Source organism: Lagopus muta, chromosome 1 (assembly GCF_023343835.1).
Source record: "Lagopus muta isolate bLagMut1 chromosome 1, bLagMut1 primary, whole genome shotgun sequence".
Taxonomy (NCBI): domain Eukaryota; kingdom Metazoa; phylum Chordata; class Aves; order Galliformes; family Phasianidae; genus Lagopus; species Lagopus muta.
In genome coordinates, this window is record NC_064433.1 from 99162457 (window position 1) to 99171255 (window position 8799).

At 35.8% G+C, this 8799-nt stretch overlaps 1 long non-coding RNA gene across 1 annotated transcript; it reads right to left on the reverse strand.

The window, feature by feature from the left end:
* Window positions 1-3350: 3350 nt before the first annotated feature.
* Window positions 3351-7561, reverse strand: LOC125700942 (uncharacterized). The gene is made up of 3 exons (XR_007380098.1): window positions 7446-7561; window positions 5956-6072; window positions 3351-3411 (listed from the first exon to the last, which is right to left on the reverse strand). It is a non-coding gene; the product is annotated as an uncharacterized LOC125700942 (long non-coding RNA).
* Between the last annotated feature and the right edge of the window lie 1238 nt (window positions 7562-8799).

Below are 8799 nucleotides of genomic sequence, written 5' to 3' on the forward strand. Positions count from 1 at the left end.
CTTTCACTAAAAAGAATCTGATGTGCTGGAGAACAAGTCTTTGAAAAATGGCCATGGAAATATTTCATGAATGCTCTGAATCTTTTTGTTGTTACTGAGCATGACAATATTTATGATAAAACAAACTACTGAACCAGTAAAAATACAGTATGATAATGTTATATAAAATTTTATAAATATAATGTATAAGGTTATCATAAAATTTTATCAAATGGTGGTAAGTTTTTCAAGATTGCTGAAAGACCCCAGCTAAAATGAGGAGCAGCATGATAAACTTGTTTGCTAAGTTAACAATTAGTTGTTTCCAGAGCTAAGAATAGGTATCTGACAGGAATAATTATTTTTACATAAACATAGTTGTACATACACAAACTTGTACACATTTTATTCTCGTGCTTCTTTCAGATTGGCCTCAAAAGGGAATATTTTCACTATTTATCTGATCTAGTGTCTATTAAACTTTGTGCAGTGACTAAAAATTAAGATCTCAAAAAATCTGATCTATTTTTAAAAGGATTGGAAAATCCCCCATAAATCTTTAATCTCAGGGTTTGAAAACTCATTATACAGTAAATAAAACTCACGAGACATTGAATGAGACATGAAGCTAGTTAAATTATCTTTACTGACACTATACAGTTTATATATTACTATATTCTCCATTTTTGTTTTCCAGTGATTTTTAATCTTGCGTAAAATTGTTTGATATATTTCTGTAAAATAATACTTTAATCATTAATATTATAAATCTAGCCTGAAATTCTCAGTCCCATGCATGCAATTTTGCTAACAATACAATTCTAGGCGCTGAATAAATAGACCTATCCAATATTTCCAGTGTTTATCTCTGAGAAAAAGTAATCCGGCCACCGGAGGGCAGTGTTGCTCTTCACCAATCTCATTCTCATCCGTGCATTGGAATTAAAATGCAAGACTTTCAAATTCCAAGTTTAAGGATGCAGTACTAAAAACGGCATTCTTGTCGCTGCTCCTAGTATTGTATCTAGTAGCTCATTCACTTCCATTCTAAGGGGAATGTTCCAGTGATTTGCTGTTTCACTCCTTCTTTTTACTATACTGAACCTATGCAACCTTGATAGAAACAGCAGATTTCAGTTTGAGCAGTACAATTTGGAAGCACTGAATAATATAAAATATTTCTGAAAGAGACATCCTTGATTTCCTGCTCAAGGGCTCTGTTGTTGCTGTTGTGTTAGTTATTGTGTTGTGTTACAGCTACTATGAAATTTTAGAAAACCACTGCAAAACAAACTTTGTTTTGGAATAAGAGCTTAAGTTACCAGAAATAGTTCTGTTTATTCTCTAAAAATTACATTTTGTTCTCTGAGTAATTATAAAACATTTTTTATAATTTCATCCATTTGAAAGCTGGTGATCATGCACAATATATGAGAACATTTCTGCTTTGTGATAAAATGATTCCCTCATTATATAAAGATTGAGAAAAAAAAACCAATGCATTCCAGACAGTTTCATGAAATCCTCAATTATGAAGTCACACATGTGCAGAGGTATTGGTAAGACTCATTTCTATTAGAGTTTGGAAATGAAGTAAATTACCAAAAGAAATTCAATCAAATTATATCTGTGGAAAAATTTCAAATAAAGAAAGGTGGTTAAAGTAGCAAAATTAGCCTTGTTACTATTACTATTATTGTTATTGTTTTTATTATCATTATTATTCAAAGAAATAGTGATATTTTTTGAAACACTAATTCTCACCTTCAGTGCTGCATGTTAAGATGAGACAAATATCTTGGTTCTGCTTCAATACTGCTTGTGTAAATATTGCTATTCTATCAACTCCAAGTATGAAGATGTAATACAACAGATTATAATGATTCACATTTTCTAACACTGAGTAATACAGCTACAAAAAATATTTATGCAAACTTTGTTTATAGAATCCAAAAAAGATCTCAGAAGGGTTTTCATCTCCTATGTGGCGGTGATTTAATGCACAATTAAACATAGTCTTCTTTGCACAATTTTTTATCAAAGCTCAAAAGAGGTAGATGGGAAATAAAGTTGAAAACGTTAGAGGAGACTTCTACTTAGATTGTCTCTCCTGGGCAGAACAAAATCAGAGCTGGAAAAAGAGCAACGGCCCTGAGACTGATCCAGCACATAGGTATTAGGAAATGATATTAATCACAAGAAAAAACATAAATGTTTGTGGTGGTAGCCTTCCTTCCTTCCTTCCTTCCTTCCTTCCTTCCTTCCTTCCTTCCTTCCTTCCTTCCTTCCTTCCTTCCTTCCTGCCTTCCTGCCTTCCTGCCTTCCTGCCTTCCTGCCTTCCTGCCTTCTTTCCTGCCTTCTTTCCTGCCTTCCTGCCTTCCTGCCTTCCTCTTCCCTTTCTTGCTCTTCCTCTTCCTCCTTTCCTCCCGTAGGCACTGAAAATGCCTTTTCTTTTTCCACTGGGGGTTGACAAGTGTGGTTCTTTAACTGATGAACAAACTGTTCATTTATCTCTGGAGTGAAAACAAGAACGTTATTTCAGGTACTCAGCAGGAATATGGTGATGATTGAGCTACCCTTTGATAAAGAACATGCCCTTATAATCTCCATGCTGAAGATCATGAACAGCATGGAGTTCACAAGAGGGGATAAAATTTACAAGCAACTACTTATATTTTTCATACAAAATGGAGGATATGATATACCTGCTGAGATAAACAGTTGCTTACTAGCTGAAAAGCTAAAGGTTGCCAGATAGGCATTTGCACATTCATTACCAATTTAGCATAGCCTACAGCATTCCTTAATTTTTTCCCCAAGCTGCCCTATGAATTCTTTCTGGAAATGTGATGACAGTGGAAATAGAAGAGCATTAATGCTAGAGAGTCTGCTGGTTCCCCTTGGCTAGTGATTCTTTAGGAGAACCTTGGTAAATAAAGCACTCAAGCTTAAGGCACAAGTGTTTAAATAGCCTGATGATCTTCAGTGTCAGTCGCACCCATGTTCATAGAAACTAGGTCTCGTAGAACTAACTTACTATATTTACTATGATGTCCAGACAGATAGATAATACTAATAACACTGATATAACTGACCAATGAAAGTTATAGGATTAGTGTTATTGAAAAGAATGAAAAAAAATTAGGTTTATACAAAATTGATAAGTCATATGCTAGATGTGCATATATCTAAATAATGTATTTCAAAGTCAATTTAAGCTAAAATTCTTGGCAATGTTTCATTCTTTCAGGATCTTATCATTCTTTCCTGCTTCACTCTTATGCCAGATTGGATTATGAAAAAGGCTCTCCTACTGTTTATAAAAGTGCACCAAAGACATACTTACCTCAGGAATACAAAAGAAACCTCTTCTTTTCCCCCTTTTCCAGAACTCTGGGCATTGTAATGTCTTCAATTCACTTTTTAAATTTCCTTTAATTTAAAATAAGGAAACTGGATCATGATATGGGATTTGGGGAACAAACCTAGACAAATATAAGTCTTACTTGATATATATCTCAAACTTCAGTTAATATCATATCTATGATGCTACAGATAAACAACAGGGTATTACACCAGGCGTTAACTAATAATAAGCATAACAAAAATGTGTGACAGTGAACAGAGCAAGTAAGCAAGAACATTCACTTCAGTACTTAAACAAAGTAGATACAGTGGGAATGAGCTATGGTTTGACATGACTGCTGAAAAAGATTGATTTTACCTTCACATTTCAGTCACATTTTTAAGGTGATAAGACCCCCGAAATTTTGTATGCAACTTCATTCCATTTGTTTCCATGAAGAATAAAGGTGTTTTGTTTTTTTTCCCTTTTTTTTTTTTTTTTTTTTTTTAGTGTCTCTTTCTGGATCAGCAATCTTGTTCTCAGAGTTGCTTAGCCAGTACATTACATTAAGTCATTTTCAGCTCAGCTCGTCAATTACATGAGCATTCTCTTTCAGGAATTCAAGTTACTGTTAGACTTTATGACTACATAGTTATGACTGTCCTCTCAACTCCTGCTCTGATTTTGACCTAATACCAGTTTGTGATAAAGCCTGTGATGGACACTAGGGGATGAACTGTTTGATCAAAGTCAAAGCAATAGGTTGGCAAGACTCAATGGACAGGAAAGAATATGTTACAGTGCAGCCACTGCCACTAGCACCTTGCTGTCACCTTGCAGCTATCATCTCCTGTGTTCTTGCACTGTAATTGTATGGAAGTTTCTTCAGAATCCACTGATACAGCATAGACCAAACTTTCAGACATAAATAAATCAGTTTACCCAAAAAAGCTTTTGAAGTAGATCAGCTTGCGAGGTTTTCATGCTTCTTGGTGCAATACAGGAAGAGAGGGAAGAATGAGCACTCTTAACTTTTGCCTAGGCAACTATTTTGGACACAGGCATGCAAATTACGAGTTAGGAATTTGAGAATTTGTGAGAGAATTCATGAATTAAAGAAGCGATTAATTTGTGAATTCATGTTGATGAGACATTGTTTGATATGTTTGGTTTCATTTTTGCTAATAAGTTCATAATATAATTTTAATTTACAGACTACATTGCCCTGTAAATTGGAGGGATTCAAATGGACATTATGTAAAATAGGACCTCACATTTCTCTGGTACTTAGACGGTATTTACTTTGTTTAAAACAAATAATGATATTCTGAACATTCATATTAACTACATTATTAGTTAGAATTAGAAGCAAGAGCCATGTGGTCTGTAAAACTGTTAATGATTCTTGCATTCACAGACCAGGTGGAAAAGCAAGATAAGGCACCCTTGGAACTTCTGCAGTAAGGCTTGCATTGCACAAAGTTGAGCAGAAGTTGGCATAGCATGTTATAAAAATTTGAGATGGCTCTCAAGTAATCTACTAAATATGCTTATAATGCACCGTGCTGCTTACTTCCCCGTACTGCTTACTTCCTGTGAATAAATCTATCCTTGGCCTAGTTGACAATTTTCTCCCCCCCCCCCCCCCCCCTCCCTCCCCCCCCAAACTGCAAATAGAAAGGACAATCCACTGGTTTTCCTCCAGCAGTCCCTGTCCTTGCTTTGGAAACTGGTTAATATTCAATGGGCTCATATTCCCTGCCAGATTTAGGAAGGTCAGTGGTGAAGATTAACTCTCAAATGAGACCTTCTGGAAGGCATCAGCATTTTTGTTACATAATGCCATGTGCTGTCATAGGTGCCCTGAAAAATATGTCTGTGCAAATCACACCTCCTCCATCACTCCCAAACTGGTTTTAGTCAAGACAAGTAACTCAGTGTGAATTCGATGTTTTAGGCTAGCCTGAGACATGTCATTTGTGGATGTCCTTGCCAAAAATTTCTTCAGTGGCCATGTTAAAAATAATACTGGTGTTCTTCCCCCCAGCATACAATAGTACACAGGTTACTGATGACATTTCAGAACAGGACATGACCTCTCATCACATCAGTATCTGAACAGGCAATAAATACAGCTTGTTCAGAAACTCAGGCTGATAGAATTCTCAATGGTTATGTTCTATTTATTAAAGTGATAGCAAACCATTTTATTGCATACTGGTGATACAGGAGAAGCAGTTTACCTTTGTATATACATCCTTTGTACAGAGCTTAACAGTCGGCATCTCTAAACATCTTTAATTTAAATCCTTTACCTAAGAAGTCATATTTCTCTCTTTCAAAGCCTTTCCCTATGATAATGGAAGCAGCACTTCTCTCTAGGATTGGATGTTTTATTAGAGTTAACCGTTATTGCTTTCTGAATCTTTAACTGTGGGCCAACATTTTATTTCAGTGAATTCAGTACAAATATATAAAAGAATTCCTGAGCTACAAACAGCTCTAAGCTAAATGTGAGAGAATCAGTAATGACTGGTATTTGAAAATGAGGAGAAAGTGAGACATTTTAGTCAGCTTAATACATGTTGATGTCAACTCACAGAGTGTTCAATAGTTCCAAACAAACTTACTTGCTCACACCGTTGTTTACAATGGAATTAAAGTTGCAGAGGAAAAAAAAGAAATCAGACACAAGGAGTTGCTAGTTGAATAAGTTAGCTTCATAAAGATTGTTCAAGAAAAAAAGTCTGAAAAATATTAAAAGAGCAGAAAAATACTTAAAACTGTTAAGCCATTTTTTTCACCACCATCTAGCATTATCCTCCATTTTCAGCAGCGAACTTAATAGAGATTAATGGCATAAACAAAGAACTCCTATGATACCAGAACTTACTGTCTGTGAGAAATGAAGCAAGGAGAATAACCTACAAAGTGATGCATTATTTAAGCACTGACCTGTGCGACGGTAACCAGCAGTTTGACAATAAAAAAATAGCATAGATTTCTGGGTCACACTTTCAGGAAGGATATTTTACTGCTCTGTAAAATAAGATTACGGAACCAACAGTGACTGTTCCTGCACTCTTTCCCAGATCACCTTTACTTAATAATCCATCAAATCTTAAATTACTGCTCCCGCAGTTTCAGCTATGAATCAGACCATTGGGATACACTATTCTTGGGTCAGTCCTAACAGCTGTATTTTTACATGTGTGCTCAGTTGCACTTAAGCAATTCCATCCCATCCACCTTACTTTCATCAGAGAGCACAAAAGATAATCACAGAAGGTTAATTCTGCAAGGTGTGCTGGGTAGCTGAAATTCTTATCAGTCTGTAGCTCCCTAGGCATAGCTTTTGAAAAACTAAGTTTATATGCAAGTATTCCAGTAACATCAATCCCATTCCTTCCTCAAAATGCATTAGTACATGGATCACTTCTACTTTGCAACAGTTTGGAACATATTTTGTAGACTAGACAAAATATGCTTGACCTATACATACAAAAAGTATACAGGGGAAAATTCGGACAGTAGAGAGATAGAGAGAGAGATAATTACAGAGTGTGGTAGTGATTATACTAGATTACAATATAGTTAGGATAAAAGAAATCAACAAATATTCAGAAGTTACTGATGTAGGGTCATTCAGCATTTTTACCTACCAACTTCTTCAGAACAACACATAGCTTCATGGTAAGCAGAAAAACAGACAACTATACACAAAGAGGAGGCAAAAAACTGTTTCAAATGAGCTAACAAAACACAACAGGCATAGAAAACAGTGATGGGGGACAGAGAATGGGGAAATTAGAAGACAGGGATAACTTCTGATAACGACGAAATGAGCAGCTGTCTGTCTCGTTTCATTGCAAGCAATAGCAGAAGGCCCTCCAAAACTTCAGGTCAGTGATTCCATAACTGTGGTACAAATGTCACTAATGATACAGGATCTTTCAAAATAGTTTATTACTCTCTAGCAGCCCTTGATTTATGCTTTCTCATGTTGAAAAAAAAAAATGCTTTTAAAGTATTTTCTCTCTGCGGACTCACGGTATGGAAATATTGACTCACAGGTATTTTTGAAGATAATGACAGATTTTACAATAGTTTATGCAGTTACCTTTTAATAAGAAAGTTCCCTTTATCTTGCAGATTTCAGCTGTGGTTTAACCTTGAGGGGCAGCTAAACTCCACACTGCTGTTCACTCACTCCTCCCTCAGTGGTGCAGAGGAGGAAATTAGATGGATAACAGGGAGAAAACCTGTGATAGAGATAAAGACAGTTCAATAGATAAAGCAAAATTAGTGGGCAGAAACAAAGGAAAATAAGGAATTCATTGTTTAAGGATGTTTCCAGAAAGTTTAAGGATTTTCCAGAATAGATGGGCTTCTACAAACACACTGCTTACTTGGAAAGACAACCACTATAATGCCGAATGTCCTCCCTCCTTTATTCCTTCTCCCAGGTTTTTCTTCCCTGACAATCCCTGACATCCTGTTAGTCTGTGATATGATGTAGGACATCCTTTGGGTCAGTCTGGGTCAGTTGTGCTGGCTGTGTCCCCTCCCAGCTCCTTGCGCACCCCCAGCTCCTTGCTGACAAGACAGTGTGGGGAGCAGAAAAGTTCTGGGCTCGGTGTGAGTGCTCCTCGGCAACAACTAAAATATTGGTGTGCTATCACTACTATTTTGGTCATAAATTCAAAACACAGTAGTGTATGAGCTGCTATGAAGAAAGCTAACTCTCTGTTCTAGACAAAATCAGTACATTTCACTTCCTTATATAAGAAGGTACCTTAGAGAATACTACCTTAGTTTGGGAAATTAGCTTTTGTAGGCTGTCATCTTACCTAGATAACCCAGACCTGCAGAAGTTCATGGTTTTAATCTCCTGTGAATTCTCCCCAGGCAAACAAGTATTTCTTCAATTGCTTTCAGTATATCAGTATGATTTATATAAATACCATAGAATTGTCTTTGATATAAAACAGTTCACAGCTACATCATTTTCATGGGAGGAAAGAATTCTAGTATATTTTGTATCATTAACCTTCCATAAGATGTTAAAAATCCTGCATCAGCTGCTTAAAGATCTAAATCATGTTTTTGCTTACGAGCCAGTTGAAGCAAATAGGATAAGGTTAGATAAGAGAAAGAATTTTCTATTTGGTTGTAATTTAAATGATATCAAAAGTAAATTGGGTAATTTAATCTCCTTTCAGGTTTTTCTCTTGAAATAAGTACTTTTTTTCTGACTGCAGTATCAAAGAAATTGAGTGGCACAAAAATGTGCATTTCATCCTGTGGATGGCACTCGTGGACTGTGAGAAAACTAGTGACTTTAAAAACCTATGTCTTTGATAAAATTTTAAAGGAAAATTCAGATTTGTTTGTTCCATAGTCACAATATATTCAGAAGGAAAGACTTGAATAGCAAGGTATTCTTAAAATGATTGCAAATGATCCTTATTAAG